The sequence below is a fragment of the Carassius carassius genome, chromosome 15, assembly GCF_963082965.1.
Source record: "Carassius carassius chromosome 15, fCarCar2.1, whole genome shotgun sequence".
In the NCBI taxonomy this organism is placed as follows: Eukaryota; Metazoa; Chordata; class Actinopteri; order Cypriniformes; family Cyprinidae; genus Carassius; species Carassius carassius.
The window spans coordinates 29,631,543-29,652,953 of NC_081769.1; the positions used below are offsets into that span (position 1 = coordinate 29,631,543).

General features: G+C 37.4%; 1 long non-coding RNA gene across 1 annotated transcript; it reads right to left on the reverse strand.

Moving 5' to 3' along the window:
* Positions 1–308: 308 nt before the first annotated feature.
* Positions 309–3,011, reverse strand: LOC132157840 (uncharacterized). The gene is made up of 3 exons (XR_009437629.1): positions 2,920–3,011; positions 955–1,408; positions 309–861 (listed from the first exon to the last, which is right to left on the reverse strand). It is a non-coding gene; the product is annotated as an uncharacterized LOC132157840 (long non-coding RNA).
* Between the last annotated feature and the right edge of the window lie 18,400 nt (positions 3,012–21,411).

Genomic DNA, 21,411 nt, shown 5'->3' on the forward strand with positions numbered 1-21,411 from the left:
CATACAGTAAGAGTATGAATGTGGATAGACAGATTATAAGATTATTCGATGACAATTGTTTGATTTCAAAATAAAAACTTCTCACTTTAAGTTTGGATCACATGCAAGATGACCAAAGTTGTTTTCTCAAGAGAAAAACAACAAGAATCTGTTGAGACGTTAATTCGGAGCCTGTTGGAAAATTAGAGACATTTTTGAGATCTCCTCTGAAACTTCTGAGATGACAAGAGATTACTTTTTTTTCTTCTCAAGAAATGTCTACAAAGAAGGCCTAATTAAGGATTTGTTGAGAAATGCTGAGCTTTTTTCTTTTATCTTTGGCATCTTGTCAAATCTGAGTACCGTTTGAGTCATTTTTGAGATCTCTTTTGAACGACTAGAGGAGCAGAAAAATCAGAAACTCAGTTATCATATTTCTGAAACAAATGGGACATTAAAGAGACTTTTCTTACCAATAAGAAACCTCCATCATGTAACAGAAAATCTGTGCTTCTGGTGCAGCAACAAATAACTCACCATCCACATATTTTATTGTGGCAAGGCTTCAGTTCTTGGAAATAAAGTTTCCTGTTTTAAATGTTGACGGCATTAGTACAGATAAAGGCATCTGCATCCGTAAACGTAGAGCCGAAGGGATTTAGAAGTGCTGTTTCTATCTGTCTTACACATTTTTTTTTCGGAGCAGCATAACAGTATGCCTGCCCCAGGTTGTGGGGTGACCTCCCAGAATGCACTGCAGCGATGTAAACAGACAGAGAAAGATCATCCCTGTGCTCTGTTGATGCAGCCCCCCCCCCCTTCAAAGCTTAATTAGCACTTTGCCACCCTGATAACTCCGCTTTTCGATTTAACAAGATCCCTCTGAAATTACACAGGATTAAGAGAAGTTGGTTAGTAAATCAGGATGTGCATTTGTAATTTAATTGCATCTTAGACCATTAATTAACAAGCTACCTATGCAATAGTTACTGTGATTTCTGTTAATTAGTGGCCAGTTCTGATAGAGTCTCCCTGAAAAAAAGAGAAAACAATTAGCTTATGGAAGCCAGTGTCTTTAAAACAGTTCCTAATTGTTCACAGTAGAGGTAATATAGCAGAGGAGATAAGCATTCAAGTACACATTTTAATTAAGGGGTAAATCTAAATATTTGACGTTCATTGGGGAATTAATACGTACTCATTACAATTACTAAGCTCATTGCTACAATGAAAACAATTCATCATGTTCCCGCAGTTGAAACACTCACAATAGTTGATATTTTTTTGTGTGGAGGGGCAGATCCAAGGACGACTGATTTGTCCTTTTGTGCCGTTATCTGAATGAAGGAAATAATACTCACCATCTTATTGCTCATTCTGAACATGAGAGTATTCAGATGCAAACAACCCTCCTCATGGCCGACAACATCTGTGGAATGAATCAGACAAATTAATTTACACTTTGATTGATTAACAACGGGTATTTGCATGACATCATATGATGAAGTGTAAGGAAACATTGCTGACCTTGAGAAAAGACACCACATACACACAATGCTCTCATATAACGCATTCTACTAGTTTCAGAATGCTCTTCACAAGCTGAACAAACATGAATGACATTACAAATCTGTGTGTGTGTGTGTGTGTGTCTGTCTGTGTGTGTCATTTAAAAATCATTGTGAAAACAAATTGGTACAGTATTGGTTATAATAAAGCTTGTCAAGGTAGTATATAGTCTAAATGAAAGAGGTAATCTATATTTATATACTGTATTGCCTCAAAGCTAACTTACTACACACAAACACATGCATTCATATATATGCCCTTTGAAATATATATATATATATATATATATATATATATATATATATATATATATATACGAAAACGCACAGAAATATATTATACAAACATTTAATATAAAACATAAGTTTGAAAAGAACCGAAGATAAAGTAGAAATAGAAAAGAAAAATCTCACAAAATGTGTTTACATATAATTTATTACCCTGTATATATAGTTATATAGAGAATTCAACCATCTATGTGAAATGGTTAAACAATATTTATTACAGTATTTAATATTTTTAAATAATAATGAAAGCTTTATAACGCCACTCACACACACACACACACACACACAAATTTGTTTTTGTGAAAAGTGGGGACATCCCATAGGCATAATGGTTTTTATACTGTAGAAACTGTATATTCTATGGCCCTACACCAACCCTACACCTAAACCTCACAGGAAACTTTGTGCATTTTTACTTTCTCAAAAAAAAAAAACCTCATTCTGTATGATTTATAAGCGTTTTGGAAAATGGGGACATGGGTTATGTCCTCATAAGTCTCTCCTTGTAATACCTGTGTCATACCCATGTCATTATACAGAGTTGTGTCCTGATATGTCACAAAAACAAGAGCACACACACACACACACACAATCTCTGCCTCAATTTTGTACTTTTTGGTTTGTTTGTTTGTTTTTACATATATATATATTATATATATAAAAAAAATTAGGAAATCAAGTCAAAGAAAACAATGGATGTGATTACATCCAATTCATTAATCACTGAAATGTTTTTTTTAAAACAAACAAAAAGTATTTCACAAATGTGCATACTACACCTCAATACACATACCGTATACAGGAGGAGTTCGAATAACATGGCAGTAAACTTTTCAAATCAGAGTAATTACAGATGAACAGTGATAGTCACAAACATTTTTACACTGTCTCTGTGTCCTTGAATACACGGTACAGTTCATTTATTGCTCTTTCTCTCTCTCTCTCTGTCTCTGGTGTATATAGCAGGCAGTGAGAAGGCCCGGGGGAGAGAGGACAGGCTGTCTGTCTGAGGTCCCCACAGGGACTGGAGTGTGTATGAGCGTGAGTGTGTGTAGGAGTGTGTACAGCTCATTAGCTCACTTACATAACTCAGGAAGTGTCTAATCCTCCTGGAGAAGAACGCAACAGCATCAGGAGCGCCGTCAGCAACACGCAGCCTGGGAATGCAGCACAAGCCCACAGAGCACTGCAAATTTCAACACATTTCTCATTTCAACACACAGAAATTTTGATGGCTGAATCCTTCTTCTGATTTACTTATAGCGTGATATAAGGCCATGTTAGTGGCTTGTAGTTTCGAGCCGCTCTTATCATTCATTCTGACTCACGCTGCACCATGACAACACAGTACAGAGCATCATTTAACCTTTACAACACACATATTGATCCATTTTGGTTATCAGCCTGCAATCAGAGCGCCACGTTTCATCCAACTCAGGTTCACAATCACTGACAAAGACTGCTGCACAGATCACTGCAGGAGTCACACTGTGAAGAACTAATGTGCTTTTAATTCGCAAGCCTTATTATGATCATTAGCATATATAGTGGTCCTGAAATGCATTTGAGCAATAAAAAAAAAAAAGCTGGAATGTCTCTGCATTAGGTGCGAAAACAAAACCAAACCAAAACCAAATAATGCTAGAGCTTTTACTAGAAAAAAAAATAAAATAATGATAAATAAATAAATAAATAAATTAATTAATAATAAATCTTAAAAAAAAAAAATATATATATATATATATATATATATTGCAATTGTAAGAAATGAAGTGACATAATTTCTAGTAAGAAAAAAGTTTTATAAACGGATTTGATGGACTTGATTTCGCTTGACCGTGTGCCATCTTTCTTTAAAATGAATGCTATATTTTGTAATTGAATGCAGTGACATTCATAGATTTTTATCTGTGACATAAATGTTAAACCATATAAATATTGCAGCTCATTTAACACACCACAAAAACAAAAGGATAAAGACATTGTTAGTCTAAACCCATGAGTTCATAATTAAAACATCATTTAACAAATTATTACTTACAAAGGTGAAGGGTGTTAACAGCAGGTGATGTCTCGTGTTTCTGTGGAGAGGACAGTGATAATGCTGCTTGCAATTCTTTAAAACCATTACGGTTCTTATTATTATTGTTGTGAACATGGAGCTGGTTATTATTGTAATAATATTCCCTGTTCTTCCCAACCTGTCGTATGAAGCCATGAATAATGTCATCGACAGCACAAACCCCTCAACAATACTGACAGTGTGTCACAGATAGAGATGCACACCAGAGAGCCTCTCGAATTTCCTCGACATGCTGATAACAGATAGATTCGGCATCAAGAGAGCCACTTTAATAGGCTTTTTAACTCTTGATCTTGAGGCAAAATTAAACATACAGTTTAATTGAATCGCAGGTTCCAATGACACTCATCCCATGATAAATTATTCTCTGTGCTTCTCACTGATTTTGATTCTTTTTCTTGCACAGGAAACGATTTTCAGCCCTAATAAAGTAGACAAATTTCAAAATGAACGGCTGGCTGCTTCTGTGAGATATCTTTGTGCTTTGTGAATACTTAGATTTCGTGATTAGATTCAAATGCAGTAAATCCTAGACAGCAGTCAGTTGGAAGCAGAAACAAAGATATTTGCTTTTTACATAAAAAGCCTTGCAAACCAGTTGATACAGACTAGAATTAGAGAGAGCAGAATGTGTTTTTCTTCTCTTCTGGTATTATTACAAATTTGTATTTCAGTGAAATGATCCCCAGCTATGGGAAATTATCATCTAGCTTATTCAGTTTACTTTGCCGTCTCATGGATGAAATTGTTGTCTGGGATTTTCAGAGTGAAACCAGAGAACATTTGACTTTATTTCCAATTGGCCATTATTCTTCTAGTTCCATAGATAATCTTACTTCTTTTATTCATGTTCCTATACTCCTCCTCAGGAATGAAAGGTTGAAATTCATTTCTTGTTTGTTCTTGGCTAAACAAATAGTCTATACTATATTATATTATATTGTAGAATTAGTCAAGAATCAGAACTCAAAAAATTAAAAAACAACTAAATTTACATTGTTACATATAAACATAAATATCAAACTATCTTTTTGGCCAAAAATATTGAAACAAATTGTGCAAATTTACATAAGCAAGTGACAACTGACATCTCTGTCCTGAGAAAATGGTACTGAGAATCTGGTAGCTATTACAAAAACATTATGATATTGCAATTTTAGTTTGAAGATCTGAATATCTTTGAAGAGATTTGCAAACCAACATACAAATCACCTAGACAAAAGCATGCATATGTGTGACAGGACTTTTGACTCGAAATCAATTAGTGAGCTACAGCCTAACCTTACAGTGGGTGACAACTAGCCCCGGTCTCCCCCACAAGTCCTTGCAGTTCTTGTTGTATATTTAGTAGATTAATTTAGAGTATAGCCTACATTTAAACCATGTTTATTACAAAATGTGTCTGTAGTCAATGGACATTCTGACTAAATTATGTAAGTTCAGTGACACACACACAACTGAATAATACTAATTCAACTTGATCTTGTCTCAAGACTCACTATAACAGCATTACTTGAAGAACTTAAACGCACCACCAGCAGAAGCAGCGTTCACACGCTAGTTTACATTTCAACTCATTCTGACAACCCTTCAAGTGCACAAACACGCTCATGAAAGCGAGTCAGCAGAGGCTTTGTGTTTTCTCTGGCGGCGGAAGTCGATGTCGTTTGAGGCTCTTCGCTGCAAGCCGCAGGAACGAGCCGAGGGGCCCGACAGCTGTAACGTGTCTCCCGGGATGGTCCAGAGGAGATCGGGCCGCGGTGACACAGCGCTCATTAGCAGGAGTGAAAGGAACCCCTCGCAGATGGCTGTCAGCGTTCAAAACACGCTCGGATACACCAGACGTGTCAATTGAGGTTTGAGTCCCTTCTGCTTGATTCTATGACATCGCAATATTCAAGCAGCGTTTATTTCGTCCTTTTCTCCATCCAAAGAACGGAGGAAAATGGAAGATGGGGGCATGCTGACATCTGAAAATGTGTTTTCTAATGAGCGTGCCGTCTACCTAACAAGAGTCTCGGCTTGTCATTCATCAGCTCAAATTACCGGCTCCACGTTTGACGTGTTCTAGCCGCTGCGGATGACAGCTTCGTCTGTTCGGCAAACAGAAAAGTGGGAAATGTGGCAGCTCCTGTTTCCGTGGGGCCTCTGAAATCAATTAGTTTGTTTACCTGTCACAGTTCAAACGAGGGCCTTGCTACCATAAACCTCATCATTTCCATCACGGCGCAGTCACCTGCTCCGCCGGTGCTTCGTAAATAAATGGACATCGGTCCAGATGTAATGTAATAAGAGTGATTCCATCAGCCCAGCCAGATCTCATCAATCTCACAGCAGCTAATTGCAAGGACACCTGGTGTGTTTCTGCTCTCGGAGAGACGCCGCAGCTTCCTGAGGACCCGATTCAGTCTGAACACATAACACCAGACAATTTCACACTGCTAACTGAAACGAAATAAATAAAAGCCGAAAACATCAAAGAATCAAACCGGCATCGCTCTCATGCAGTACTATTGCGTCTGATATAGCCGTTTTGGCCCTTGCAGAACTAAAAAGAGTTTTACAAGTCATGTTTTTGGGTGTAAAAAAAAAGTACCATGCTTCTGTTTTTATATTACACCATAATACTTAAGTTATTATGGAAGCCCGTTCACCATGGGATTAAAAACAATTACAAAAGGTAATTCAGACTCAGAAATGCAAGACAAAGTCAAAACTGTGAGTTATCAATGCAGAATTCACAATTCTGAGAAGAAAATATAAACTCAGAATTGAAATAATTGTTTTAGATAAAAAGTCACAATTACATTTTCTATTTTTAATTTTAATTTTTATAGAAAATAAGTTAAATGTGAACTTATAATTCAGAGAAAAACAATTCTGCATTGAAAGGCATATACTGAGAATTGCCAGATATGAGCTTGAAATTGTAAGGAAAAGGAAATCTAAATTCTGTCACTATTTTGAAACTTTTCTTAGAAGTAGGCTATATAAGTTTATATCTCACAATTCTGAGATCATATCTCAAAATTGAGGCTTAATTGAAAGTTAGTTATTCTCACAAACTGGAGTTTATATCTCACAATTCTGAGTTTATTTCTCAAAATTGTGACTTTTTTTCTTGTGAATTGTGAGATTAGGTATAGTTTATATCTCGGAATTCTGAGACTGTGAGGTAAAACATCAATGTTCCCTCTTTATTAACCCTGTGGCTGAAACAGGCTTCCATAGGTTATCTTTCAAAGATATAGCCTAAACCATGCAAGAACAACTTATAATGACTTCAGTCTCCAGACAATCAATTGTAACTAGTGTAGTGATTTCATTTTCAATCCAAGCAGCTTTCTGTTTGGTTAGTGTAGTTAATTCCCATGAACACATTTAACATGAGCAAAATCTGTGTGCATAATCATGCAAAACTCCCAAAAATGAAGATTCCTATTGAAATTTCACAGAGCAATGGCAAATGTGACCACACGTTTACATAAGTGTATTTGTGCACACTGAAAGTGAAAAATATGCACAACACCACAATTACAACAACAACAACAACAAAAATCATTTCTCAAGCTGTATTTGGACACTTTTTTTAAGTTTCTGAATGATACAAAAATCTGAATGTAAAAAAATAAACACCTGCAAGCCAAACATAGCATTACTGTACAGTTCTAGAACAATGATACTGTAATATAATACTTTACTTTCAAAATAATGTCACCCAACACTGATGACAAAATCTGCACAATAAATAGAACCCGTTGGCCATCGTTCCCCTCTGAAATTCTTTCAGGTATTTGCCGAAGCTCAGTTTTGGTTCTGTAAGCAGTTTTGACTACAATAAAAGATGTCCGTGAAAGTGCAATTGGTGCAGCTCAAGCTGGATTAAAAGTTAGGCTGCAGGACGGTAATAATACTGAAAGCGATATGAAGCAATCCTGCAGCTGACCTACTTGTAAAGCTCTCAACTTTTTCCCCTCTCATTCCACAACTCTAAAAATAACACACTGTCCAATCTCAGAAATATTTCAGGCATTCCTTTGACCCCTGGCCATCATATAACATCACTGACAGCCAGAGGCGTCGTGCCCATTCAAAGTGAGATTTCTGAGCCAAGTGGATTTTAAATGCAGCTTCCAAACGAAAAAAAAAATAAAAAATTCAGAATAATATTTTTTATATATTTGATACAATCACAGCGGTGTGATTAGATCGTTCAGTGCACAGCATCAGCTGCTAAATTCAAATCTGCGTTCGCTGGCTGGCGCTGAGCCAGAGACAGACGCATTCGTACAACGCTTCATGATAACCAATCAGAAACTATTCTGTTGCACTTATGGATGCAATGGCCAATGAGAGACGTCCAGAAGAGTCATCACTGAAACGCGGTGTTTTGTTCACTTGCTCGCTGACTGAATTATTTAGCGAATTCTCTCATCAGAAACAACAAAAAGTGCAGATGTGCGTACGAATGTAAGTAAGATATTCGTTTCATAATGTAAAGTGCTTCAGTGATTTTAATGGGAGTTTTTGAGAGTGCCTGAACTCTGGCTAGACTGAATGAAAATGTTTTTTGATAATGTAAATGTTCTTTACTCTCTGTAAAATGAAAGTGTTAAAATAAGTATCTTACAATATTGTTATTAAAATTTACATTAAATGCAAATTCAGTCGTATTAAAAATATTTTATGGCATGATATGGCACTTAAGTAAAAAGTCAGGTTTTTATGTGTAGTTAATAGATTACACTACATTTCCATATATTGATCAAATAACAATCTATAAAGGTGCAAAACGCGTTTACCTACACATATTTGAGAAACGAGATATTTCCTGATATATTAAGCATGTTTGGAATTGTTTTGAATAAAAAGGAAAAAAAATTATAAAAAAAATAAGCCTATATCAGTTATACAGTGCTTTCGTAGAATGACTTATACTCCCGACCCCCCCCCCCCCCCCCCCAAATGTGCCCCCTCAAAAATCATGAATGCATGACGCCCCTGCTGACAGCAGGTTTGATTGCTAGTCAGAACTGAATTGAGAATTATGCATTTGGAAAACAGCCACAAACTGCTTGCATAATTTGAATTTAAGGAAACTGAATTAATATTAGAATTAATACACATATATTTATAGAGAAAGATTTTATATATTTTATTGGATTATTATATATTTTAAATGCAGCAAAACCCTCTTCCTGTCATTCTACAGGTAATTCATATTCCAATTCTGCATCCATCTGAACTAAAAGGAAGCTAATACATAATTTTATAAAATCCTGATTGATAGATGCCATCAAGAGCTGTTACCTGCTTCCATATACTGAATGTCAGAACACATATACATGCAATGAAGAGAAATTATGTTGCACCTCTAAAAACACTGCACATTTGTATATATTAATGCACAGATGAATTAAAACTGGGCTGACCTGAATCTGTAATGCATGATAAATTCTTTACAAGCCAGAATGAATCTGTTGTTTCTATTGTTGCAGTTTTAGTTGTTTTCCTCTAAACTCCATCCAAGTGGTTTACAAACTACAGAACAAAGGAAATGCAGAAAGTAGTCTCATTTTCCCTTTACCCGATCAAACAGAGGAATTAATTTTCGTATGAGTTTTTATTTTGTAAATAGTTTGTCAAGGCGGTCAATGTGCCAGCTAAGCATTGATTCTGAATCTGTTCTGGGTTTGTGATCAACTAATAACAGCTTTATTTGGCTTCTTTGGTGTGTTGTTGTGTCTATTTTCTCTCACAGCATGTGTATGGCTCTTTGAGATGAGATGGAATTAGATCCTAACACATCCAACCCTCTAATTGTATATCTTGGTGGGGTTCCATTAGCCCAAATCAAAGTGGATGCCGTCACATAGTTACACAATACCACGGCTAGCTGCGTTTCACAAAAGACGACCAAAATCCGCCTCGTACTGTGCTTTCTACAGACTATGCAATCCAACTCATTAAAAGATGAAGCCGACAGCATCCTCCCAAGCAATTTGGTATTATGCAAGTGAAATTAAGAGCGGAAAACAAGGCACTGGAAGAAGCTGTAAGCTGGAGTCCTCAGAGCACTGCTCTAATCACATGTGTTAAACCTTACAGCAACGTGCCTGTTTAGAAGAGATGAGCAAAACACCACAAAATCCAAAAAAAGACTTCTATTCATCAAAGAATCCTGAAAAAGAGATTGAGTTTACACAAAACTATTAAGCAGCACAACTGTTTTTAACATTTATTACTTGAGCAGCAAATCAGCATATTAGAATGATTTCAGAAGGATCATGTGACACTGAATAAATATTCATGTTTTTGAAAGAAGTCTCTTATGCTCACACATTCAATACAGTTAAAACAGTATACAATTATGCAATATTACAACTATTATAATATTATTAAAAACTATTACTATTTTTTTTTTTTTTAAATGTCATATTTTCCTGTGATGCCAAGCTGTATTTTCAGCAGCATTACTCTAGTCTTCAATGTCACATGATCCAAATCATTCTAATATGCCGATTTGCTGCTTATTATTGTTGCTAAAGTATTAATGATGGTTCTTATTTTTGTCAATGTAGAAAATGTTTAATAGTTTTGTTGAGAAACCAAAATGCTTTTTTTTGTATTCATTAAAATTGAACAACATTTTTATTTAAATACAATTATTTTGTAAAAAAACTGATTGTCTCTTTTCATCAACTTAGTGCATCCTTTTTGAACAAAAGAATTAATATAATTTCTTTTTTTATATAATCACTTTTCAATGGTAGTGTTTCACAGATCTGATAAAAAAATAAATAGGCATTTCTCAACATTGATAAAAATGCTGCTATCTTCATAATGATATTGAAATAGTGTTTGGTGTGGTTGTTGCTTACTTACCCAAGTCAAAGAAGTTCACCAGCAAGTCTTAAAAAAATATGCCTTCCGTCAATGTAGATGGGATTTTTGTCGCTTATGTGCCACTTTTAGCATCTTCCTAGCAAATAAATAAATATACCTCAAATCACTTCTCATCAACAAGATATAGAATTAAAGGCACAGTATTATTCATCCTCATTCAGCTCAAGTGATGCAGGACAAGTTATATTTTGAAGTTGAATATTTAGGGTTCAAAAAGTTTTAAAAGCTAAGCTTACGCAGAAAAATAGCAAGCAATGCATTCAGCAAACCTCATATCTGTATAGACGCAGTGCTTTGTTTGGCCCAGTTTAAAGCGAACAAGTGCTTCTGTAGGTACAGGCCTCTGTTTTGAGATTGCAGGTGCACAAGCAGCTGCCAGACCTTTGGGAGGAGTTAATTTTTTTTGTCCTTTTCTCAGCTGTCACTCAAGATGATGGGCAGCTGCGGCTGGAGATGCACAGAGGCTGCTGTCATCCACCATCACCATCACCCTCTTTAACGATGGAGGTGTGTGCGTCTGACACTCACCGGGGAGAGCAATTCAGTGAAATGCTATACAGAAACTTTGGGGCAGTAATGAGGAGATTTGACATAATTGTAATTTTAACCAATGTGCAGTGCTGTTTCTGTATTGGGACACGGTAAAGCCGTGTGAGAGATGCAGGCCGACAGCCTGCAGGGTTTTACTGTAACAACAAGAGCACAATCAGTATCCTGACATGAACTCAAGGCACCATGGAGCCATATGACAGGAACATTTCTGTCACACCTAATGGAGCAAATACCAGAAATATCCACCCTGCTTTATTCACCAGTGTAGAATTGCGCCAGCCGCCTGTAAATTGGGTCGTAAAGTTCACACTAATAACTGCTAGTTTGTAACAAATTGTACTTAAATGAATAGTTCACCCAAAAATGAAAATCCACTGAAATTTTACTCACCCTCGTCCCATCCAAGATGTAGATTAGTTTGTTTCTTTATCAGAACAGATTTGGAGAAACGTATCATTGCATCACTTGCTCAACCAATGGATCCTCTGCAGTGAATGGGTGCCGTCAGAATTATGGTGACCATATGCGCCGTTCATACGGGACACGTCCCAGCCAGGATTTTAATAATGCCTAAAATATCCAGGTTTTGGCTATATGCACTGTGCAGGTTGATCGTTGTGTAACATTCATGAGAGCTATAAAGAGCAGAGCAGACGGCTCCTTATGCTTTCGAATCACTTTTACGTGTTTGTTCGTTCGTTTGACTTCAAGCATTCTGGCGCACTTAGTTTTTTGGGGGGGATTTGTGCATAGCGACGCTTCAAGTCAATCGAACGAACAAACACGTGTGCATATTTGCATCGCTTTGATCGCTCCTTCTAGATTGCACCTTCTCACACGCAGCCCCACGGTTGGTTGATTATGTACAATACTTGCATGTTATTGGTCAAACTGCTCTGGATGTTTTAGGCAATATTAAAATCCTGGCCGGGATGTGTCCCGTATGAACGGCGCATATGGCAACCCTAGTCAGAGTATAAACAGCTGATGAAAACATCATAATAATTCACAAGTAATTCACAACACTCCGGTTCATCACTTAATGTCTTGTAAAGTGAAAAATTGCATGTTTGTAAAAAACAAATCCATCATTAAGATGTTAAGAACTTCAAACCATTACCTCCGATTAAAAGTGTGACTCCTCTATCCATATTATTGCTTTCTCCAGTCAAAAAGTTGTCCTGTCCGAATCAGAAGAGAACTATGCACAGATCAATATATAAGTGAAAACACTTCAAAACAGTTCAGAAACAAATATGTTGGAGGATTTCAATGTGACCTGACAACATGGGATGGACTCTAATTCTGACGGCACCCATTCACTGCAGAAGATCCATTTGTGAGCAAGTAATGTAATGCTAAATTTCTCAAAATCTGTTCTTATGAAGCATAATGTATATAAGCAGCATGCTACAGACCACTCAGGATATCTTAAAAACCTCAGTGGTCTGACAATCTGTCACCAGTGTTATTGTTAACAAAAAAATCATTTTTATTAGTTGAAATAAAAAAAAATATATATTACATCATTTTTTTTTATAATAATTAAAAACGTCTCAGGTTACGAATGTAACCATGGTTCCCTGAGAGGGAACGAGACACTGCGTCCTCTAGGGGTCGCTTTGGGGAACACCTCGTCGTAACCTGTTTCTGAAGCATACTTTGAAAAATGCCAACGTGTTGGCCGGCGACAGCCTCTGATGTCACTACCGGCGCGACTATAAATACGTGCCCATAGGACCCGTCACTTATCTTCTTCGTGAAGCTTGCGTCCGAAGCATGGCAGGGAGCTAGAGGACGCAGTGTCTCGTTCCCTCTCAGGGAACCATGGTTACATTGGTAACCTGAGACGTTCCCTGTCAAGGGAACTTCGAACTGTGTCCTCTAGGGGTTGCTTTGGGGAACAGTATACCCACGCCGCCATGCTGAGGGGAGTGCAGGCCAGAATCATGGCAAACACTAAGTACCAACTCTACCATTTCACTGCGAGTCGCCCCTGGGGCGGTTAGACGACTGTCCATGACATTATCCCTTACGGCCAAAGGCCTAAGCTACATACCCAACTTAGAGCAACGCAGAGGCGCTGGATCGCACGGGAGAGGCCAGCTCCAATTTTCCAAACCTCAAGTGAGGGGAGCATCACCTGAGGCAGTACATAAAGAAAGACTTCCGTAACTACCACCTCCACCTTCCCATTGGACATCACTAAGCGGCCAGGAGGCCCCTCAGGGTGACCTGGCCGGACATCCTGCCGGATGTGCCAAGCAGCCAGGCAGCCCCTCAGGGTGACCTGGCCGGACATCCATGAAATTCCCTGCAGTGCTACAAGGAAACTTACAGAGTTTGTTAGTAGACATATAACCACCAGCAATATAACACCCATAAGCAGATAAAGAAAGGGTTACATACTCACCCACCCTCCTGTACCGGAGTCCCGCTTACGGGGTGCCCCCTTTTGGTCCGGACCATCAGTAAGTTGGTTACTATGAATATAGGACCAACCAAAAACATCATAGGTCCAGCATAGGAGACTGTTATGTGAGAAATTTTCCACCTAACCTCGATCAGGTGGAGAGCTGGTGGTTACAGGGGAATTAGGCAGGGGAGGATAAAATTAGAAGTTAAAATCATCCAAAGGAAGTTAGTAACTACTTAGGTATCGCTCCGATCCGGACGAGAATGCTGCCTCGTCTGAATCACATCCCTCAGGTCCTGCTTACCTCTTCGTGACCCACGATTCCTCTTGCCCCTGCCCTTAGGCGGGGGAGGAGCGCGAGCCGCGACACTAGCCTTCTGTGCCCGTCTTTGATCCTCAGATCGAGATGGGCCAGGACCCCTTTGTTGTTCGGGCTCAGACCTGGACCTTCGTGGAATGAAGGATTTAAAGGCAGCTGAGCGCGCCCTTGCCTCCCTGAATTCTTCGACCACCATCTCGACGGAGGTACCGAAAAGCTCAGAAGGCGAGACAGGAGCATCGAGAAGAAACCCGCTTTCTTCCCTCCCGATGTCTGCCAGGTTCAGATGCACACACTGTTTAAACGCCTTGCTAGTGGATGCCATGATAACAATGATAGATCGCTCTTACCGTTTTGGTCGTTTCTCAGATGCACGCTTAAAAAAAAACAGTCAATGAAGACGAAGAAGATAAGTGACGGGTCCTACGGGCGTGTATTTATAGTTGCGCCGGTAGTGACGTCAGAGGCTGTCGCCGGCCAACACGTTGGCGTTTTTCAAAGTATGCTTCATACACGGGTCACGACGAGGTGTTCCCCAAAGCGACCCCAAGAGGACGCAGTTAATCCCTTCACAGGGAACTAACTTGGCAATGAATAACTTAATTCATAAATTAAATAGAAAATAAAGCTCAACAGAAAAATGTGTTATAAAATACATCATCTAACACTTTTACATTTACAATGGAAACCCTCACATTTTACATTCTAGCTCATTTTAACTTGGCCAAATACAACACTGCACAAAGTTTTACTTCAAAGAGCCTATATGGGCATTGTGGGAAGTATATGAAGCGCCGGAGCTCTCGGGATTATGAAGATAAAGGAGAGAACATTTTCTATACTTTGTCTTTATGTACCTATAACAGCGTTTTACACAGTTCCTCCCTAAAACAATCAATTAAACTGTATCTATTCTCTGCTGCTGATAAACAGCCATCAATCACAATGAACGTCCTTTGATGCTGGCATAAATGAAATATCACACTAATTGAATCATGCGGTTATGACATGCCAGTTTGTTTTCCTTTACACGTCTGACTGCAGGAAGAGACTTCAACAACAAAAGTACACTACAATGTCACATTTACACTTCACAGCACATTTCTTCTGTTTATCACGTGTTTGTGTGATCTTTCAACGTCTTTAAATGAAACAATTAAGTAATTGTGCATAAGGTCAAACGCCGCGGCCGCTACACCCACGCGCTTGGAGAAAAATCTAATTTAAGGGTGTTTTCTTTCATTTCCATTCCCGTCCTCGGCCTTTAAGACACTAGAATATCTGTTCTTCTCCCATGGAAAAAAAACCCCGTTATCAAAGCATTAAGATATGATTACACTGACATTTTCTTAAGAAAACCAAAAGATTGAGAGGGGGAGAGACACAGTGTGAATAGAGACAGACGACGTCGTGAAAGGAAAGGAGAACTCCATACTGCAGATCTTATCGTTCGCTAGCATACATAGTGATCTTTGAAGCAGCTTATTACAGAGTACACAAAGAAGACAAGTGGGTCGGTGTACAGATCAGAGGAGAGCACGTGAATGCACCTGCTAGATTTCGCTATCGTTGGGACAGTGTCAGTCAGCGTTGAGGCCTGACAGTCGGTTTAATATCAGACCGGTCTTGTCTTTCAACATCCGGGGGGACTAGTTTAAATTCGTAGGGGAGATTTTGCGATTACGATCGTGCAAAGCAGAGAGGGAATCTATAACACTGATGGTAGCCTATATAAGTGAATGTGAATTTGAAGTGCATTCTTTCCAGACAGCTTGTGGAGAGCAGGTGCTACGGACGTGTGAGCCTTATTGCACATCGAAGAAAGAAAACTTTTTTCATCAGAGTTAGAGATTGAAGACTTAATGATGGACTCAAATCATGCATGTAAATCCAATCCTGAGTAAAATGTCCTTTTCATACTTTTCTATTAGTCCTAATGAACTGCTAAGATATGAAAGCAAGCAATTTTATTATCAACAGACCTTAAGTTTGATAATATATTAGTTAGTGCACTGATTCTGCATAGAAATGTAGTAGCTTCTTTAGTTTCTAATTAATAGCATGAATTTGGACGCTTGTCTGTGCCTTGAGATGCTAATGTGCATCCAACTGGGCTTCTCAGCTAGCTTAACCAGCTGATTATTTTTGCAGTTAAACAGCACGTTTATGTTTTTCCATTAGTGTTGTTAGCGTTAATCAAAACTAAGTTGTAACCTTATAATTTAAACCAAATAAATAAGTAAAGGATTTTAAATAGTTTCAGGGGAATAAAGAAAAAACAATAGGTAAAAGAACAAGAATTTACTTTAAGCAATTAATTTGTACTGGTTCCAAATAATGTTTTAATTTTATATGCACACATTCAGTCATTTTCATATACCGTTGCTGAAAATGCTAAATGGAAAAATGCTTGTCATCTTGACACATTCAGTTATAATATATGAATTACATAAATGACAACCTATATAGTATTTTCAATTCATTACAGTTGATATTTGACAAAAAGACGTTTGCGTCAAAAAAACTGTTTGCATCACTGAATATTGCAAAACAGTTGTCAGATATGAAATATATAGTAAATGACATCTAACTTTGTACAAGTCCAACCTTTTAAAACCTGAAGTGTCATGCTGGATTTTGTTTCTGGATTTTACGAAAGGTAAAGCATGCTTTAATATCGAAAAATATAAAATAACACTTGACAAGCCAGTTTTCCACCAACTTGACCAGCATTAACCATGATAAACCATCGTAGACCACCATGCGAATCCAAACTGTTTTTTTTTTTATATGTTCGCTATACCAGCTACCAGCTCGCCTGTATTTTATTCTCTCTGATCCCCATCTCATTATTCTTTTCCTTCCCAAACACTGTTTGGAATAACAGATGCAGATTCTGGGCACTGATGTGGGACAGTGAAGTCACTTCCCCTTCCTGCCAACCGTGGCGTCACTCCGCACATCTCCTGCTGAGTTAACATCTGACCTCTCCTTAATTAAAACACCACACTATCTACAGCTCTGCACAAGAATCAGGGAGTTTGAGAATAATTCTGACTAATCGCTAATTAAGATTTGGCAGAACAACAAAAAGACACTTATGAAAGACGAGTCTATTTTTAGAGATGGAGAAATGGGATTCAGGTAATGTTGAACAAAAGTTTGTTATGGCAGCCGCGGAAGTGAAGACTTTCTGTCTAAGTATTTTTTTGGGGGTGGGGGGGGGGTGGGGAGGGGAGTACATTTACTCAAAATAGAAATCTTTTGTGAATGTTTTTACTGTCATGTTTGATCAGTTGGTCCTTGCTGAGTAATCTCATCAGAAGGAATGCATTAAAAAAATTAACTAAGTTGATTTTAATATTTTGTAATTAACATGTTACTAAGCAAAAGATGTGATAACATCCATGCACACAAATATTGGGTATATATATATTATAAAAAGCAAACACTCAAAAGTATAAAAATTAAACCTCATTCAAAATATTTATATATAGGTCTGGTCCCATAGGTCTGGTAGCATCGCTGCGGATGAAAACGTTTTCTTACACCATTTGTGCTGGCTGCATCAATGCCATTGGCTGTCATACAGTGGCGACGCTTGTTAAGAGGATATCATTATCATGTGCTTGTCGCAGTAAGCTGCAGATTTGGTTAAATATAGCAATGATGCTTTGTTTCCATTGCTTTTATTTGGGTGGAATAAAGCTGATCCCTCCTATGACCGCCTCTCACTCCCTTATTGTGTCGCCACAGCACAGCCAATATCAACGCCGGGCTGAAAAGTGATTGAGAAGGGTCTTACACGTTTCAAAGCATGCTGGGAAACGGGGAGCAGGCGTCAGCCAAAAGCATTAGAGCTTTCTAGACATGTCTGCATGCTTTATGGCACTTCATAGAAAACCTCTGAGGTCTTTGCTTTGGCTGAACTATAGTATTTTTGGTAAAGCTGATATTGGAAAGTATACATTAATGTTTTTTTTTATTATTATTAAAGGAACAGTTCACCCAAAAATTTGATATTTTGTCATTATTTACTCATCTTTATTACTTTCATGTTTCCTTTTTCCATGTAACTCAAAAATAAAAATAAATGCAAAATTAATTATTTTTTCAGCAAGTGTATATTAAAAGATATCATCTAACCCGGTAGCATTTTTTTTGCTATCAAAACAATGGCACACAAAATCACATGCTCGTAACACATTTATCTGCTTGAAGATGGAGCGATAAAGGAGAGATTAATTTAGTGTGCGTTCTCACAATCATTATCATCTCCTCTGGTGCTGTAGTTTTCCTCAGAGAGCTTGTAAGTACAGGTATCTGCAGGATCTCCAGCGCAGCACCTTTACATATTTATTTAGCTGTCATGTGAATCTGTGCAGATCATCAGGGCTGATAGTCAGAGCGGATGAAGCAGTAATTGTTCTCTCTGATAACGGCTGGCTGCCATGATGCCTGTGAGTTCCTGGGCTTATAAGGAATAGAGATAGTAAACATTTCAGATCATTGTGACAGTGAAATTAAGTTTTCAGTGTCATATAAGATATTATATAGCCGTCAGAATTAGAGTCCAAACAGCTGATAAAAACATCACAATAATCCACACCACTCCAGTCCATCAATTAATGTCTTGCGCAGTAAAAAGCTACGTGTTGGTAACAAACAAGTCCATCATTAAGGTGTTGTTTTAACTGTAAACTATTGCTTCTAGCTAAAATATCAGTCCATAGTCATAATAATGGTTCATTCAGTGAAATAGTTAATCTACTGTTGTCCTCTCACAATGAAAATCCACCAGCATAATTGTGTATAACTGTTTTCACTTGAAACTGTGCTTGTTTGGTGCATTTTTCTCTCCCGATTCAGATGGAGTGACTTTTTCACTAGTGAAAGCATTATTATAGAGGACCTGGTTTGAAAAAAAATTTAAAATTTAAAAATTAAGATTTTAACTGCATGTTTATAATTTTTTGGGCTGATTATAAACTTGCAGTTTTCCGCTTCACAAGACATTACTTGATGGACTGGAATGGTGTGGATTGCTTGTGGATTATTGTGATGTTTTTATCAGCTGTTTGGACTCTGGCGGCAACCATTCACTGCAGAGGATCCACTGGTGAGCAAGTGACATAATGCAACATTTCTCCAAATTTAATGAAGAAACAAATGCATCTACATCCTGGATGGCCTGATGTTGATAAAAATTTCAGCCTTTTTTTGGGGGGGGGGGTGAACTATTCTTTTAAACTATAAAATAAGCAGAAAGACTGAATCATTTAAAACAAAGAAACACTATAGGGTAAAATAAAGAACGATTTCTAGGTCACTAATGAAATGCAGGCAAATTAGTGTCACTGACCATGTGAACAAAAGGTCAGATTTTGTTGCTTCCACTGAAGCACAACATGACAGAATAACATGGATCAGTGGGTTTGCATAAGGCATTGCCAATCCAAAAACACACTTAAAAATGCACTAAATGTATTGCATTTCATAATCAGTGTCGACTGAAGAGCATGTGCAATATTTCTAAATAAATGCCACTTGCTTTGACATTTTATACAATGCAGTGGCATATTTAATAAAGTGTCTAACTACAATCACTTATCTGCTACTTAAAATGGCTATGCATATAGTATAATTTGTATTTATTTTTTTGCATTAAATTTAAATAATAAATTAGAATGCAAAATAAAAGCATTTTTACTTGTGGTTTCATACTTTTAGATCCTCCTAATGTTTAATTCAGATCAGATTAAAATACATTTGAGCATGTTTACCTTGCAAAAAATATATAAATAACTGACTCATGAAATAAAAATGCAGATTTGTTGTAAAACTGAATGCATGAGAACTCTTGTTCCTAGCGTAGAATAGCTCTTCCAGCTTTTATCCTTTTTCTTGAACTCAGTGACATTTGAGGAAGAGCTGGCCCAGGTCAAGTTTTACCTCCTGTGAAAGGAGAATATTAACATCACGAAGAACTTGAGACATGGAAAATGTCCTTTTTGATTCCCAGCCGATAAGAGCAAATATCAGCCTTTCTGTTCTAAACAGGATGTTATTGCTCTGCTCTCTGATTTCACAAGACCATTGACCCACAATCCTCTTCTACTTTTATAACATTGCCATTTAAAGTATTTCAGAAATGCATCTGTAAGCGAGGATGTCACAAGGGTCCAGCAAATATCTGTCTTTGTGAATAAAATGTACAGATCTCGATTGAAGGAAAACTGCACAATTCAAATTACTTGCACAGAGAGAGGGAGAGAAAGAAAGCGCTTACTCAGTTGCTCAATGATGCCATCTAGCTGTTCAGCATGCAGACGCAACTGGAGATGCTCATTTCACCAGAGAGACAATAATAGAAATAAATGTGTGCATTACAGTGATCAGTATTTGTATTCACTCTGTCTTTTGTTCTTGGATTTCTCCAACTTCAATTATAAGAATAGCATTAAAATATCAATTAATGCCTTCAGTGCTAAGTAGATTTATTCATTCGAAATAAACATCAGATTGCTGCAGCAAATGATTTCTGGAACGTAATGCAGCTGGGGACGGCAGAAAGCAGTTTGTGTGTGATTATCGGCTGACATGTGTTTGCAAATCTTTTAATTACACCGACGAGCAGTGGATTCAGAAGGTTCATAGGACGTACTGTAACTGGTGGAATCTAAAACCATGTGTTTTATGATTTACATTCACCCCACAATCTTCAAATACATTTCAAGACAAAATCACCAAACAGACAAGGAAAATATTCATAGCAAAATCTCTAAATACTTCCTTCCTGAGATGAAACATAATAAGAATTCATATAGTTATAGTATTAGCCAAGCAATTTACATTTACAGGGAACTAAGCTTGGAGGTTTGCACCAGTAAACATGTCATTTCAAATGTTCACAATGTAATACTCTCTACATGCAATACACTTGCATGTGAAAAAACAAAAACAAAGTACTAATAGTAGGTAGATTATGTAAGTGAGCAAATCAATTAAAGGAAATGCAATGAATGCAATACATTTAATGCATTTCACAGCATAAGCATTTTAAAAAATGCATTTCAGAATGAAATGTACAGTAATTCAGTGTCCTGTAATTTTAGCAGTAATGTTAAGCAGCAATATTCTTCATACTAAAGACTACTCAATATTCTGGCAGGTGTGCAACCGTGAAAAACTGAAGCATGCCATATCAAATTGCAATGAATATCCAAGATGATATAAACTGACAATCCTGAAATAAGGTCCTGAAATAAATATGTGTAAACTGAAGCAGTGGTTCTCAACT